We start from the raw sequence: 18,115 nt of genomic DNA, 5'->3' as shown, positions 1-18,115 counted from the left end.
GTAGTATACGGGGCGTTGTACTTTATATACACGCCCTTCTTCTTCTCTTTCTACGATAATTGTTGTGCTAACCATAGTAGAAGTTGCTGTGATGTACAGCATCATATCTTCATATTTCTTCAGAGGTGTGAGAACGGGTGAGGAGGTGAGGTATGCCTTGAGCTTCTTGAAAGCTTCGTTGGCTTCTTCTGTCCACTCGAACTTGTCTGTCTTCTTTAGCAATTTAAAGAAAGGTAACCCTTTTTTGCCCAGTCTTGATATAAAACGATTGAGGGCTGCCATGTAGCCTGTTAGTTTCTGCACATCTTTGACACTTCAAGGAGGGCCCATCTCTATTATGGCTCAGATCTGCTTGGCGCTTGCTTCAATTCCGCGATGACTGACCAAGAATCCGAGTAGTTGTCCTAAAGAAACTCCGAATACACACTTGTTTGGGTTCAATTTCCACCTCTATCTTTTCAGGTTTTCGAAGGTTTGTTTTAAGTCTTTGATTAGTGTATCCGGGTTCTTTGTCTTTACTACTACATCATCCACATATGCTTCTACGTTTTCGTCGATCTGATCATCGAGGCACATTTGGATAGCTCTTTGGTAAGTGGCACCAGCATTCTTGAGTCCAAATGACATGGTTTTGTAGCAGTAAGCACCGAATGGGGTGATGAAAGATGTCTTGCTCTGGTCTTGTTCCTTTAATGCAATCTAGTGATATCCTGAATAGCAATCAAGGAAGGATAATAGGGCAGATCCTACTGTTGAATCAACTATTTGATCAATGTGTGGTAGCCCGAACAGATCTTTCGGGTAGTGTTTGTTGAGATCTGTGTAGTCGACACACATGCACCACTCATCTGTATTCTTTTTCTGTACTAGAATTAGGTTTGCTAGCCAATCTGGATGGACAATTTCTCTGATGAATCTGGCTACCATTAGTTTTATAATTTCTTTTTTAATTACTGCATTCTTATTGGGTGAGAATTGTCGTATTCGTTGCTTCACTGACTTGGAGCCTTCATTGATATCAATTCTATGCTCAGCCAACTCTCTTGGGACCCCTGGCATGTCGGCCAACTTCCAAGCAAAGATATCTTTGTTGTCCCGAAGAAAATTGGTGAGCACGAGTTCCTATTTTGCCAAGTGGTGGGCACTGATGGTTGCCATCTTGGAGGGATCATCGGTGCCCAGGTCATCTTTTGGTGGTGCTAGGATGCTGGGTTTTTTAGCCGGTATCACTAGCTCTTCTAGGCTCATTTCTGCTGCAACAGTGGCTATTTCTTTTCTTCCATCAGCGGCCTATGCTTTTGCTGCAATTTGGATTGCATGAACATCACAATCAAAAGCACGCTTTAAATCATGTTGAAGAGAAAGGACACCGTTAGGCCCTGGCATGTTAAGCAACAGGTACGGATAATGTGGTATTGCCATGAATTTTGCTAGTGCTGGGTGCCCAGGGATTGCGTGATATGATGAATCGAAGTCTGCAACTTCAAACTTGATGAACTCTGTACGATAGTTCTAGGGAGTCCCAAAAGTAATTGGTAGAGTGATTTGTTCAAGTGGCATTGCTGCCTTGCCAGGTACTATGCCATAAAAAGGCATGCTTGTTGGTGTAATCATCCCGGCCAGTCGTAGTCCCATCTTCCTTAGAGTTTGTGAAAAATGATGTTGAGTCCGGCTCCCCCGTCGATTAGTACTTTCATAATAGTCATCCCAACAATAGTCGGATCTAGAACCAGCGGGTAATGGCCTGTGTTTCCTATGCTAGTCCATTGGTCTTCTCTTGAAAATTGGATTAGATATTGTGACCAATTGAGATATCTTGGTGTAGCAGGTTTTGCTGCCATGATGGTTCGTAACGCTAGCTTTTCTTGATGTTTGCTTCTAGAATCTAGAACCCCGACAAAGATTACTGCTATTGTCCCCCTAGATTTTTGGAATCCCTTGTCTTCATGGTTGTCTTCTTCTTTCTGATTGCCTTCTTTGGTATTCTCTTTACTATCTTTCCTTGTGTATCGATCTTTGAAGGTGTAGCAATCTCCGATGGTGTGATTTCCTTTGGGGTGCAAGATGCAACGCATGTTTTCAATGTCGTCATACCTCCTAGGCTTGGAAAACTTCCTTGATTTGTTAGTCACTGCTATAGTGTTGTCTGGTCCACGTTTTCTTTCCTGATGTCTATTGTTTCGAGGATTTTGCCTGTCCAGGTTGTCTCGGTTGTTTCTATCCGGGAATCTTTCTTGTGTCTTTTCCTCTATGGTAATCATCTTTTCCACTGTTCATCTGAATTCTTCATTGTTTCTTGGGTTTTCTTTGCAGAAGTCTTGAAATTGCCACCTAGCCATGATTCCGTGAGAGAAAGCTTCGATTACTTCTTGTTGGGTGATGTCATGTACTTGAGCTCGTAGTTCGCCAAACCGTCGATAGTAATTTCTGAGGCTTTCACCTCCTTTCTGCTTGAGTCCTTTTAACTCTACATGGGTGATTGGGTGTGTAATGATACTCATGAAATTTTCATAAAAAGCTCTTTGCATGTCCTCCCAATTTCTGATTGATCCTGGATTTAATTTGTCAAACCATTGAAGGGGCATGGTTTCTAGGGCCATGGGAAAGAACAAGGTCTTGATGTCATCGTCTCCTCTAGCCAATTCAATCGATTGCAAGTAAATCCTGAGCCACTACCTTGGTTCGGTCTTGCCATCATACTTGGAGTGGTTGGACGGCTTGAACTTGTGAGGCAGTCATATTGAAGCAAGTCTATTTGCAAAATAGGAGAATCTATCATGCATTCTGGCTTCTGTGTATTCTAATTCCACGCCCCCTTCTTGTCAACTGTTGTCTTGGTGAGAGTAGTTCTGTGTGGCTGTCTGAGTAGGTGCTTTGCTTCTGGCCTTTCTTGGTTGTTTGACTCGATCGTTTTGACTATGATTTCTTCTGCTTTCTCTGTTGTGACTTCCACTTGGTCCAAGTCTCTCAAAAGCAGACTTCCTTAGATTTTGATCTTCCTGCTCATGAGATGTTGACCTATCAGGTAGTCTTGAGTGGGCCCTTCCATTGTGCGTCCTTAGGACTGTTGATCGGAGGAAGTCCCGGAGCTATTCTTGTTTTTCATTGGGATGTGAAGTCGCCCTGAGTTCTTCTAGTGCTTCTCGGATCTTATCGTAGGGTGTATTCACTGCTCGTCCTTCTTCGACCTCTTGCTCTGATTTTCTTCTATTGTACTTAGCTAGGTCTGACTCATATTTGATCCAAGCTTCCTTGCGCTGCTTAGCATAGCGTTGACGTCCTTGTTTTAATTTGTTCTTTCTCTCTCTGGCTTGCCTTTGACTCTTAGTCTCACCATCGTGCCCCTGGGTAAATGGTGATATGTTGGATTTGGATTCATCTAAAGACCTGACATCGGGCGCTTTAGGGGGAACCAATGGTGATCGAGGACGGTGAATCATGAATACTTCTCGAGCGTGAGTTGTTCTGTAATTAGCGTTGGTTTCTATACTGTCAGAGTTGTTGATAACTTCAGTAGAGGCTTTAGGGTCGCAGATCGAGTCTCCTTCTTGGTAGGGTAGAGTTGTTGTCGTTGTTGTGTTAACTAGCTAGGTACTACTATCCTCAGGGACAAAACCTGGCCAGTGGATGATGTAGTTTTGAGATGTTACGGTTAGTACGAGACCTTTCTGAGCTCCTATCAGTGGTATTCCAAGCAATGGATTAAGAGATCTTTTGAGTTGTGCCCGATAAGACGTTGCTATGTTGCTGAGACCGAACGGAAAAGGACCCGTCTTCTTTAGAGTGCTCTGAGTCTGCTCCGAGTTGTATTCTTGATAGGTTGATGTCGCGTTCCAAAGCCTTATTGGAAAAGAACTCGGTTTTCCAAAAGAACTCGGATAGGACTCCGTCTTGGAAGCGGAGCCTGAGTTTGAATCGGATGCGTGAAGCCGCAAAATCTGAGTTGAATCAGACATTGCGAGCTGTGCGAATCTTCCTGCAAGTTGATCTATCATTGTCGCCGAAATAGAAAGGTCTTGATGATGATCCGAATCTTTGAGGAGACGACATTGGAGCTTGCCATCATTGCCTGCCTTGCAGATCCATGAACCGAAGATGAAGGTTGATCCCATCGAGAAGATCATGTTGATGAGGTCTGTCGAGCTCTCAGGTGCAAATTCACCAAAAGCCCCTACCTAGCGTGCCAGCTGTCGATGTTTGACCACCAATAGCCTACCACGAGGGTACCTGGGGTAGTATGTTCGGGCTTCAGCGTATGCGGAACTCAACGGTTAATACAAGAGACAGTCGATTTATCTTGGTTTGGACCCTCAATATTTGATTGAGTAATAGCCCTACGTCCAGTCGGCGTTAGCCTTTGCGTTGGATTGATTGTCAATTGTTGTGTTGTTAAAAGTTTAAGAGTCGTCATCCCTAGGAACCATGCCCTCCTTCATATAGTCAGGAGGTCAGAATCCTAGTCGGTTTCCAACGAGAGTTCCTAGTAGGATTATAGAATAATACTACTACTAAGATTACAAGGGAAGAATCCTAGTTAGACTAGATCTTCTCCCTTCCTTGCGGGGTATCCCATGGGTCCTGCACTAACAAGCCCTCGAGCACTTTATGGTTGAGTTCTGGAAGCCTCGTCTTGTTCCTTCAAGTCTTGTCGAGTAGAAACAAGCGTCGTCCGAGTGCTTTCTTGAGCAAAACCATGTAGCGCTTCGTGAGATCTTCGCGTGGTGTGTACCTTTTTGAAGAAAAAAGTACTCCCATTTGGGTGTAGCCCCTGAGCCTCTTGTTGTTTGGCACAAGGAGCTGGAGGTATCTCGTGGGTCCTGCACCGACAACCACCCTATAGGAAGTTAAAAAATTTACCCTATCTAAAATTCGTTGGGTAGATTTTGAACTGTGAACTAATCTCTCCTGTAGGTGCGGTAGTGTCACGCTCACAGAGCGGTAGTGCCACAGGAGAATTTGATTTCGATTTAAGTTGAATTTTATAAGCCTATTCACCCCCTCTAGATGTACCAGAGATCCTACAAGTGGTATCAGAGCTAGGTTACATTGTGTGCGTTTCACCATGTACCAGAGATCCTACAGGTGGCATGTGGCACGAGGCGTGGACGATGTGCATGGCACGAGGCGCGCGGCGCATGCGGCGCGAGGCGGGTTCGCTACGACCGTGCGAGGCATGAGTTTTGTTTAGAAGTGCAAGATGCGAGGTGCAGATGCTAAGACACATGGCGAGGATAGAAGCATTACCGTTATTGGCCCCATTATTGATGATGTGGAAGGGCTTGTTGTGGGCGGCAGGCAACTGAATTTTTAGAGTTATAAGCTGTAACACTTCGGGTGTTTAAATACTAAAACCTGACATGTCATCATACGCATTGCAAAGCATTTGGCATTTGGTGAAAACTTTGAGATTAATTCACTAAAACAAGTTTACATTTGTGTTATGAGTGTTGAATTGAATTGTTTGAATCAAGTCAAAATTTGGTTTGGATTTGAATTTTCCAGAAAACCTTGATTTTTAGTATTTAAATCCTACCCTGAAAACTCATTTCAAAATCTAAGCAAATTTTGGGGTTGAGCCCAAAAGAAAAAGTGTAGAGCTTGACAAGTTAGACAAAGTTTGTTTTTGGAGTTTTCAAAGTTGTTATGAAAAATTTGGAGTAATTCAAAAAGGCGTAATTCATTAAATTTCCCCTATTCGAATTCAAAAGTTCATTTCAAAATCTAGACTGAATTTGGGGTTGGTTATAAAAGAAAAGTTGTAGAACTTTTGTTTTTGAACAACTTTTATTTTTGGAGATTTTTTAGTTGTTAAACAAATTTGGGAGTAATTTGGATTTTAAACTGGATGGCAATTCTGTAATTTTGATGAACAGTGTTCACCGCTCTTGCTACATTGCCGGCGATCCTTCGGCTTGCTTCCAGTCGCGCGCGTGGCCGTCTAGGCGTCACACTGGTAAGGGAAATGGCTTCGCCGTGGCTTCCTTGCGCTTTCTGGCCATCCTTTATAACATGAGCCACCATCGTCATTGTCGTTTCCTTCTCCTCTGTTTTCCCGTCGCCTGGCTCATCTCCGGCGAGCCGCACCGTCATGGTAGCATCTTCACCGTCGCGGCATAGCACTAGATAGCTTCGCCTACTCCTTGCGCACCCCGCCAGCTAGCTCTGGTCGATTGATTTCACCGTGAGTTCACTGTTCGTCGCTTTCTTCCTCGCGGCTGGCCACCTCACCTGAGATTACGTTTCTCCGCGGCCAGCATCCTCCGGTCAGCTGTTGCCCGTGATCTATGTGCCTACGGCTTTGTCTTGATGCGGTGGTGCTTAATCCTTTGTTGCTTGCTTGTTTTGATCACTGTAGTCACCGGTTCTCCCTCACCGACGATCTTTGCTCCGCCGTGATCGCCGTGGTCCTCGTCACGTCTCTCCATTGCTTCTCCGACCTCGCTCTTTGCTTCAACATGTTCGGGGTGAGCTACTGGTGCTTCCTGGATCCTTTGCTTAAGCTCTACTGGTTTCACATTGCCAGCGTAGCGCTGCGGTGCCACTACATCCGCCATGGCTGGCGTCAGCCTTGAATCGTGCCGTGATTGAGTTAGCTAGTGTCTCCAATCGATGCACCATGTTGTTGTGAGTGTTTTGGTACTTTGGCCGTCGCCGTTGGACTCACCGTCGGCGAGTTAGCGCCGGTCAGCGCCGTCGCCGTTGCGGTCAAAGCCGGAGGTTGGGGATGACAGGTGGGACCCGGGTGTCAGCGACTGTGTAGTTCAAAATGGATTTTTCTATTTTCAGAAATGAATGAATAGTGATGCAATTTTTTATTTTTGTATAGAATTATTTAGAGCTCCAAAAATTATGAAAATTTTTGTATGAACTCTCTATGATGTATATTATTTAGGAAAAATATGAACTGTTGTTTTTTAGTACTTTTTGAATGTGATAAAAATTGTTCAATTAATTAATAAATGAGTTTCCAGGATTTTTCTAGGCTTATTTAATTGTCCAAAAATTATGAAATTTATTTTGTCACTTACTTATCATGTAATGAACATTTACAAAAAAATTTAGGCCAATTGGAACAAGTTGATTTATTTCATAATTTTGAATTAAATAATTAATTCATAAAAGCAAATAGTAACCTTTAATGATTTAGGTTTTGTTTGAAATTTTGGATTGAGTGATGACCTTGGGTCATTAGTTGATAATGATCCTTGGCAATTGATGTATGTGTTACGAAAAAGATTTAGTTCGTTGACTTGCAACTGTATCACGAAGGAAAGTTGTATTCGAATTGTTAATTTTGTATCCATCATCAAGCATCATGTTTCGTATCCCGCATCATGTTAAACATAGCATTGTTACTACATGTAGTGAATGAAGGTGAACATGTGGTGGTTAATCAAGTTGCTGAGGAGGTTAGTCCGTCTATTGAGGTCGGATCGAATACTTGTGAAACGTCATAGGAACCAGACTTTTCCGTCAATGAAGGCAAGCCCCGGATGCATACCACCCTATCTTGTGTTTTACAAAGCCTAATTGGTGCATTACCAACATTGTTTTTCCATATCTACCTTGTTACTAGATTTATTTCTTAAATGACTAGTTATGCTTAGTCATGCTTAGCTGGGTGATTACCGGTCACCTGAGAATTTTAAATGGATATTTGGTTACTTATGTTATCATGAAATATGAGAATATGAAGTAATGAATCGAGACCGAGCGGACTCGGTGTATGGGAGCAACAAGACAAGGAGGTCTTGTGAGCGGGTTCTTTCCGCTTGTGTCGATTAAGACACGTCCGTTGTTAAATTGCATGAGGTGAGAATTTATAGTACTAACCACATACTCCGGTAAGCCTTAACTTGGCAATTCTAGTATGAGAATGGCTACTCGCGCACTGGGAGTGGAGAGATGGTGGGAATAGCGTGTACCAATGTGGCCATGGGCCGGATTGGTGGAGTACTGTGTTCTCGGGTGGTGTCGACCCGTTCTTGTTTAGAGGATCCGAGGATAGGTTGGTATATGTAGGTCGGGGACCTGCATATGTTGTGTGGTCTAGAATTCCCAGCTGGGCTTAATCGGTTCGAATTGTCGTTGCTCCTCGGTTATGGAGACTCAACTCACTGTTCATCATCGTAGATTAATAACTAGAACTTGAGAATAGTTTGTGAAGGTGTTGGATATGAAGTTTCATGATCTCCATACAGATCGTGTCAGTTTCATATATGATTTTATGAAGTTTTAACTATCGAATTAAAGAATTTTGTTAAAAGAGCTTTTGTGCAAAATAACTTTGATTATTGCTAAAACCATACCTTGAATCCCAGAGCTTGCATTCCTGAGTCTTCTCAGTTTTATTTTGGTTAAGTCTTGTTGAGTACTTTTGTACTCAGGTTTCGTTGACCCTTGTTGCAGGTGAGCCTCATGAGCAAATCTATTTCGGATTGTGCTGCATGACTATTGTTCGATCTGATGATGAGAAGTAAATGTGTGGCCCTTGGGCAGGGCAGTTTCATTGTGTGTTTTGTACTATATTATAATGCCACTCCACTATTTCATTTTGTAATAATCATCGAACTTAGGTGTGAGGTTTGAAGCTACTGTTTTGTAAATTATGTTATTGTAAGACTTCCGCTGTTTTTACTCTAGTGTAGATATTTGAATAAATGTTGTAATACTGCAATGACTCTATAACGTGATCTTGCTCGGAAATCATGGATGATTCGGGGTTCCCAAGGATACCCGATAGTCTTCTTAAGTTACCAAAAATATATGCATAGATGTCAAAGGTCGTCGGACAGTGATAGGTGCATGTGGGCCCTATAATTTAGGAGGTTCTATCACAGAATGGTATCAGAGCGATCATTGCAAGGTTTTTGTTGTATTGTTTTACAAAAACTTTAAAAATAATTTGGATGACTAAATTTAACTTGATAATTTAGTCCAAATTGCTTCTGACTTATCTTATTTCTTTCTCACCATTCCTTATTTGATTAAAAAGGTTTTATGTGGTGGAGTAGTAATCTTACTATGCCCTATATAAAAAAACAAATGTTGTTTATGTGCATTATAAGCTTTAATGTTTTTGTTCGTAAGAACGATTCATGCATCATGATTAATTCACTAGTTACTTCCTTCACCTCTAAGTCAGAAGTTGAGTAGTGAGTCTGGTTTGAGTAATGTAATCCATCATAGCTGCTCTTTAGACTTTGATCAAATGATCTTACTTGGATAAAATTGGCTTCCTACAGTATGGCTTGTACCAAGATGACGCCCCGTAAGTCCACTAGACCCAAAGGAGTTCCTCATCACCAACTTGCCCCTAGGAATGATGGTGCTAGCAGTAGCAGCTCTAGGCCCGATCCCCAGGCAGAGATATAGAGGATTTCTATAGAATTAGCACAAGCTACTAGAGATAGGGCTTTGGATGCTATACAGGTAGGAGAATTATAGGATCAATTGAGGCATCTCACCACCACGCACAGGAACTGCGAAAGCATGTTAGTTCATACGGTGGAGGAAAGGAATGAAGCTTGGCACAGGGAAGATGTAGCTAGAGCTAGAACTCATGAGCTAGAATTCTATGTAGAAGATTTAGAAGAACATAATACTTATCTGCATGAGGAAGTTCATAGGCTTAGCAATCTACTAAATCCAAATCATGAGCCCTAAGCTGATGCCATGGACCCCGGTGTCATCCTTACCGATGATGATGAATCAGAAGAAGAAGAAGATCCTAAAGAATTAGTAATGATCGATGAAAGTGATAATGAAGGCGGTAATATTTCCGGAACAGATACCGAGCTAAAAGTTTGAAGTGATCAAGGAAAAGAGTAGAGTGGTATAATAGTTAGTTCTAGTTAAGTTATGTAGTCTTGTTTTGGTACTTATAGGTTCTGGTGTTTATATTAGTAAATCCTATGTGTTGTGTTTGGAGTAAGCTTTTGTGCAATTCAATAAAGACTTGTGAATAAAGTTTGGTTTGTTATGAGCAGATGCGTCATACGCGGGGTTCATATATTTCAGGAACTTCATAAGATGAGGACGGTATTCTAGATCCGCCACCAGTTCCAACAAACCTGGCTGATGCTATAACCGCACTTGTCAATGTGATGGCCGAAAATTCTCATTTGCTTCATGAGATAGCTCAGAGTAATCAGAATTAGATGCATGGAAACTGTGGTCGCAACCATAACAGACAGGAGGCTACATATGTTGATTTTATAGACACAAGACCACCGGTGTTCACCAAGGCAGATGAACCATTGGAGGCTGATGACTGGCTTCGAACCATGGAGCAGAAATTTGATCTTATTCCATGCACAGAGTATCAGAAACCTGCGTTTGCTACCCAGCAACTTAGAGGAGCAGCAAGTGCTTGGTGGGCAAACTTAGTGGCTATGCAACCAGCTAGCATTCCAATAACTTGGGCTGAGTTCCGTACTGCCTTCAGAGCCCATTATATCCTTGAAGGAGTTATGGCTATGAAGCTAGATGAATTCCTTGCTTTGAAGCAAGAAGATCAAACAGTGATGCAGTATGTGGGAAGATTCAATCACCTGTCACAATGTGTATCCGAACATGTTAATACTGATGCCAAGAAGAAGAGGTGGTTTATGAGAGGTCTGAATACCAAGCTGCAGACAATGATGACAACTTGCACCAATGTCACTTATCATGAGGCAGTAAATATTGCAATTGCTTCAGAGGCAAAGTATCGGCAGCATAAGGAGCTCAAGAAGAAAAAGAGTATGCCGTCTGGATCTTTTGGGGGAAATCAGAAGAGGCAGAGGGTGATTTATCATCTAGTACATCATAATCGCCCTTCTTATCGTCCGCCGTAGTCCCAAGCCGGGCAACAGTCAAATGTCTGTCCTATTATAACCTACCCAAATTCACAGTCGACCAATGCTCCTGGTGGCAATGCTCCAACGTCCTAGGGTCACAACTATCTGTGTTACAATTATGGAAGGACTGGTCATTTCTCCAGGGAATGTCCATATCCTAGGTAGGCTAATCAAAATTATCAAAAGGCCCCTGCCAATCAACAACAGGGTCAGGCACCAAACAAGAACCCCAATCCGAATGCTCAGAAGGGCAAAGATGAGAGGAAGATAGGATGGGTGTTCTATATTCAAGCTGGAGAAATTCTAGAAGGGGAGCCAGTGATGATGGGTATGTTTCCAATTGCCAATCACCCTGTAGTTATACTTTTTGATTCTGGCGCATCGCATTCATTCATCAATAGAACATTTGTCGTGAAGTATGAAATTTCAATTGGGGCAACAAAGGAAAGTTTCTTTATACAGTCACCCGGGGGACGTCTGTGTACTAAGGAAATGGTATACCAGGTACCTGTAAACCTGGGTGGGCATATTTTTCCCACTACCATGATTATCCTTAAGGATCAGGATATAGATGTAATCTTAGGAATGAATTGGATGTATCAGCATAAGGCTATTATAGATGCTTTGAATAGGACATTAAGGGCGAGTTTGCCTGATAGTAATTCTCAACTTCTCATCCAACTTCCAACCTTAAGAAGATCAGTAGGCAAGATTTGTGCAACTGCTGTCAAAGAAATTAGAGATATCTCGGTAGTGTGTGAATTTCTGGATGTGTTTCCTGAAGATTTACCCGGTCTACCACCTGATAGAGATGTACAGTTTAACATAGAGTTGCAACCTGGAACAGCTCTAATTTCTCAGAGAGCTTATAGGATGCCACCTAAGGAATTGGTCGAGTTGAAGACTCAATTACAAGAATTGATTGAGAAGGGGTTTATCCAACCTAGTTCATCACCTTGGGGATGTCTGGCAATTTTTGTGAAAAAGAAAGATGAGACCCTGAGGTTATGTGTCGACTATCATCCATTGAATGAAGTGACCATCAAGAATAAGTATCCCTTACCTCGGATAGATTTGCTTTTTGATCAATTAGTCGGAGCCAAAGTTTTCTCTAAGATAGATTTGAGGTCAGGATATCACCAAATCAAGATAAAGCCTAAAGATATTCCCAAAATAGCATTTACCACAAGATATGGATTATATGAATACTTGGTAATGTCTTTTGGTTTGACAAATGCTCCAGCTCATTTCATGTATCTAATGAATTCAGTATTCATGCCTAAGCTAGATAAGTTTGTAGTAGTGTTTATTGATGACATTCTAATATATTCCAAGAATAAGAAAGAACATACGGAACATCTCAGAATTGTTCTGACCCGCTTGAGAGAACATCAACTATATGCCAAGTTCAGCAAATGTGATTTCTGGCTTAAGGAAGTACAATTTCTTGGACATGTCTTATCAGCTGAAGGCGTTGTAGTTCATCCCAGCAAAGTGAAGGATGTGCTTGATTGGAAACCACTAACCACAGTTCATCAAGTTTGGAGTTTTCTGTGATTGGCGGGGTATTACCATCGGTTTATTCCAGATTTCTCTAAAGTATCAAAGTCCATAACTGAATTGTTGAAGAACCAAGTCAAGTTTGTCTGGTCATCTAATTGTGAAGAGGCTTTCCAGACTTTGAAGAGATTGTTGACTACTGCACCAGTATTAGCCCAACCTGATATCGAGAAGTCGTTTGATGTTTATTGTGATGCTTCGGGTATTGGTATTGGATGTGTGTTGATGCAAGAAGGCCGAGTCATTGCTTATGCATCTAGGCAACTTAAGCAACACGAAGAACACTATCCGACTCATGATCTGGAGTTAGCAGCTATGGTTCATGCTCTAAAGATTTGGCGGCATTACCTGCTTGGTAATACGTGCCATATGTATACAGACCACAAGAGCTTAAAGTATATCTTTACTCAGTCAGAATTGAATATGCGACAAAGAAGGTGGTTAGAACTGATTAAAGATTATGACTTGGAAGTACATTATCACCCCGGTAAAGCAAATGTGGTTGCAGATGCCCTTAGTCGCAAAAGTTATTGCAATTGTCTGGTAGTGAGAACAATGGGTTTGACTTTATGCCAAGAGATGGAAAAGTTGAGTATAGGGGTGATTCAACAAGGTAGCTTGACCAACATAATTGTTGAAGCCACTATTCGAGACCAAATTATCGCTGCTCAGAAGGAAAATAAGGGTATAGCACATATCAAAGAAAGGGTCAGGAATGGAAAAGCAGAATGCTTTAGCATAGATGATGAAGGTGTGTTATGGTTCAAGGATCACCTAGTAGTACCAAAAGTTCCTGAGTTGCGGTAGTCAATTCTAGAAGAGGCACATGCTACTAGGTTATCTATCCATCTGGGAAGCAACAAGATGTACCATGACTTGAAGCAAAGATTCTAGTGGACAAAAATAAAAATAGAGATTGCTAGATATATAGCAAAGTGTGATACTTGTCAAAAGGTGAAAGCTATACATTTGAGGTCTGCTGGTGAATTACAACCTTTACCTATTCCATCTTGGAAGTAGGAGGACATAAGTATGGACTTTATTGTTGGTCTACCAAAGACATCAAAAGGATTCGACTCAATATGAGTTATTATAGATCGACTCACTAAGTCAGCATATTTTCTTCCTGTCAAGACTATATATCCTATGATCTAGTATGCCAAGATGTATTTAGCAAGAATCATGAGTTTACATGGAGTACCAAAACCATAGTGTCAGATAGGGGTACACAGTTTGTCTCTAGCTTTTGGAAACACTTACATACTTCATTAGGTACCAAACTTGTGTACAATATAGTTTATCATCCCCAGACTGATGGTCAAACTGAAAGAGTCAATCAAGTACTTGAAAATATGTTAAGATATTGTGTTCTTAACTATTCCAAAAAGTGGGATGAATGTCTGCCTTTGGCTGAGTTTTCATACAATAATGGTTATCAGGAAAGCATTAGGATGGCTCCATTTGAAGCACTCTATGGTCATAGATGTAGAACATCACTGAGTTGGTCTGAGCCTAGAGAAAGAAGATTCTTTGAGGTTGATCTTGTGAAAGAAACAGAAGACAAGGTTAAGCAAATATAAAGTAATTTGAAGATAGCTCAATCTCGACAAAAGAGTTATGCGGATAGACGACGTAGACCATTGGTATTTAACAAAGGAGATTTTGTATATCTAAAAGTATCACCAATGAAGGGAGTTACCCGTTTTGGTGTTAAAGGAAAGTTAGCACCTCGATATATTGAACCATTTCAAATTTTGGAGAGGTATGGAAAAGTGGCCTATCGCTTGAAATTACCAAAACATCTCACAGTTGTGCATGATGTGTTCCATGTTTCTCAATTGAAAAGTGTCTCTGAGTGCTTGAGTAGAATGTTGAGGTTAAAGGGGTGGAACTTGAACCAGATCTGACTTATTTTGAATATCCTATCCGAGTATTGGATCAGAAAGATCATGTTACTCGAAGAAGGACAATAAAGTTCTATAAGATACAATAGAATCAACATTCAGAAGAGGAAGCTACTTGGGAATCAGAAGATTACTTGTTAGAAAAGTTTCTAGAGTTTCTAGTGTCAATATAGAATAGAGTAATGTTAGTTGAGCTCAGTTGTACATGTGGTGTTTTGTAAAGGGACCTCAACTGTTTTATGGATAGATTTTGTATGTGTTCTTGCGACACATTTCCTTTTCCATTACTTACTCTATGGCTTTGAATCTCGGGGCGAGATTTCTTTTAGGGGGAAGGATTGTAACACCTCAGGTGTTTAAATACTAAAACTTGACATGTCATCATACGCATTGCAAAGCATTTGGCATTTGGTGAAAACTTTGAGATGCATTCACTAAAATAAGATTACATTTGTGTTATAAGTGTTGAATTGAATTGTTTGAATCAAGTCAAAATTTAGTTTGGATTTGAATTTTCTAGAAAACCTTGATTTTCAGTATTTAAATCCTACCCTGAAAACTCATTTCAAAATCTAAGTATATTTTAGGGTTGAGCCCAAAAGAAAAAAGTGTAGAGCTTGACAAGTTAGACAAAGTTTGTTTTTGGAGTTTTCAAAGTTGTTATGAAAAATTTGGAGTAATTCGAAAAGGCGTAATTCGTTAAATTTCCCCTATTCAAATTCAAAAGTTCATTTCAAAATCTAGACCGAATTTAGGGTTGGTTATAAAAGCAAAGTTGTAGAACTTTTATTTTTGAACAACTTTTATTTTTGGAGATTTTTTAGTTGTTATATAAATTTGGGAGTAATTTGGATTTTAAACTAGATGGCAATTCTGTAATTTTGATGAACAATGTTCACCGCTCTTGCTACATTGCCAGCGATCCTTCGGCTTGCTTCCAGTTGCACGCATGGCCGTCTGGGCGTCGCGCTGGCGAGGGAAAAGGCTTCGCCGTGGCTTCCTTGCGCTTCCTGGCCATCCTTTATAATTTGAGCCGCCGTCGTCATTGCCGTTTCCTTCTCCTCTGTTTTCCCGTCGCCTGGCTCATCTTCGGTGAGCTCGCACCGTCGCGGTACGGGTAGCGTCTTCACCGTCATGGCATAGCACTAGATAGCTTCGCCTACTCCTTGCGCACCCAGCCAGCTAGCTCTGGTCGATTGATTTCGCCGTGAGTTCACCATTCGTTGCTTTCTTCCTCACGGCCGGCCACCTCACCTAAGATTACGTTTCTCCGCGGCCAGCATCCTCCGATGAGCCGTTGCCCGTGATCTATGTGCCTACGGCTTCGTCTCGATGTTGTGGTGCTTAATCCTTTGTTGCTTGCTCATTTTGATCACTGCAGTCGCCGGTTCTCCCTCACCGACGATCTTTGCTCCACCGTGATCGCCGTGGTTGTCGTCACGCCTCTCTGTTGCTTCTCCGACCTCACTCCTTGCTTCAACGCGTTCGGGGTGAGCTACTGGTGCTTCCTGGATCCTTTGCTTAAGCTCTACTGGTTTCACATCGCCAGTGTAGCGCTGCGGTGCCACTACGTCCGCCATGGCCGGCGTCAGCCTTGAATCGTGCCGTGATTGAGTTAGCTAGTGTCTCCAATCGATGCGCCATGTTGTTGTGAGTGTTTTGGTACTTTGGCCATCGCCGTTGGACTCACCGTCGGCGAGTTAGTGCCGGTCAGCGTCGTCGCCGTCGTGGTCAAAGCCGGAGGTTGGGATGACAGGTGGGACCCGGGTGTCAGCGACTGTGTAGTTCAAAATGGATTTTTCTATTTTCAGAAATGAATGAATAGTGATGCAATTTGTTATTTTTGTATAGAATTATTTAGAGCTCCAAAAATTATGAAAATTTTTGTGTGAACTCTCTATGATGTATATTATTTAGGAAAAATATGAAATGTTTTTTAGTACTTTTTGAATGTGATAAAAATTGTTTAATTAATTAATAAATGAGTTTCCAGGATTTTTCTAGGCTTATTTAATTGTCCAAAAATTATGAAATTTGTTTTGTCGCTTACTTATCATGTAATGAACATTTACAAAAAAAATTAGGTTAATTGGAACAAGTTGATTTATTTTATAATTTTGAATTAAATAATTAATTCATAAAAGCAAATAGGAACCTTTAATGATTTAGGTTTTGTTTGAAATTTTGGATTGAGTGATGACCTTGGGTCATTAGTTGATAATGATCCTTGGCAATTGATGTATGTGTTACGAAAAAGATTTAGTTCGTTGACTTGCAACTGTACCGCGAAGGAAAGTTGTATTAGAATTGTTAATTTTGTATCCATCATCAAGCATCATGTTTTGTATCCCGCATCATGTTAAACATAGCATTGTTACTACGTGTAGTGAACGAAGGTGAACACGTGGTAGTTAATCAAGTTGCTGAGGAGATTAGTCCATCTGTTGAGGTCGGATCGAATACTTGTGAAACGTCGCAAGAACCGGACTTTTCCGTCAACAAAGGCAAGCCCCAGATGCATACCACCCTACATTGTGTTTTACAAATTAATTTCGCTTTTGCTTTTCTTTACTGCATTAAGTGATTAGGAGTTAAGTAAAAGCCTAATTGGTGCATTAACAACATTATTTTCCATATTTACCTTGTTACCAGATTTATTTCTTAAATGACTAGTTATGCTTAGTCATGCTTAACCGGGTGATTACTAGTCACCTGAGAATTTTAAATGGATATTTGGTTACTTATGTTATCATGAAATATGAGAATGTAAAGTAATGAATCGAGACCGGGTGGACTCGGTGTATGGGAGCCATAAGACATAGAGGTCTTATGAGTGGGTTCTTTCCACCTATGTCGATTGAGACACGTCCGTTGTTGAATTACATGAGGTGAGAATTTGTAGTACTAACCACATACTCCGGTAAGCCTTAACTTGGCAATTCTAGTACGAGAATGGCTACTCGCGCACTGGGAGTGGAGAGATGGCGAGAATAGCGTGTACTCACGTGGCCATGGGCTGGATTGGTGGAGCACTGTGTTCTCGGGTGACGTGGACCCGTTCTTGTTTAGAGGATCCGAGGGTAGGTTGGTATATGTAGGTCGGGGACCTGCATATGTCGTGTGGTCTGGAATTCCCAGCTAGGCTTAATCGGTTCGAATCGTCGTTGCTCCTCGGTTATGGAGACTCAACTCACAGTTCATCGTCGTAAATTAATAACTGGAACTTGAGAATGGTTTGTGAAGGTGTTGGATATGAAGTTTTATGATCTCCATACAGATCGTGTCAGTTTCGTATATGATTTTACGAAGTTTTAACTGTCGAATTAAAGAATTTTGTTAAAAGAGCTTTTACGCAAAATAACTTTGATTATTGCTAAAACCGTACCTTGAATTCCTGAGCCTGCATTCCTGAGTCTTCTCAGTTTTATTTCGGTTAAGTCTTGTTGAATACTTTTGTACTCAGGGTTTGTTGACCCTTGTTGCAGGTGAGCCTCGTGAGCAGATCTGTTTTGGATCGTGCTGCATGACTATTATTCGATCTGACGATGAGAAGTAAATGTGTGGCCCTTGGGCAGGACAGTTTCATTGTGTGTTTTGTACTATATTATAATGCCACTCCACTATTTCGTTTTGTAATAATCATCGAACTTAGGTGTGAGGTTTGAAGCTACTGTTTTGTAAATTATGTTATTGTAAGACTTCCGCTGTTTTTACCCTGGTGTAGATATTTGAATAAATGTTGTAATACTGCAATAATTCTGTAACGTGATCCTGCTCGGAAATCATGGATGATTCGGGGTTCCCGAGGAC

The sequence above is a fragment of the Miscanthus floridulus genome, chromosome 19 (assembly GCF_019320115.1).
Source record: "Miscanthus floridulus cultivar M001 chromosome 19, ASM1932011v1, whole genome shotgun sequence".
Classification (NCBI taxonomy): Eukaryota; Viridiplantae; Streptophyta; class Magnoliopsida; order Poales; family Poaceae; genus Miscanthus; species Miscanthus floridulus.
Note: the sequence above shows the minus strand (reverse complement) of the source record.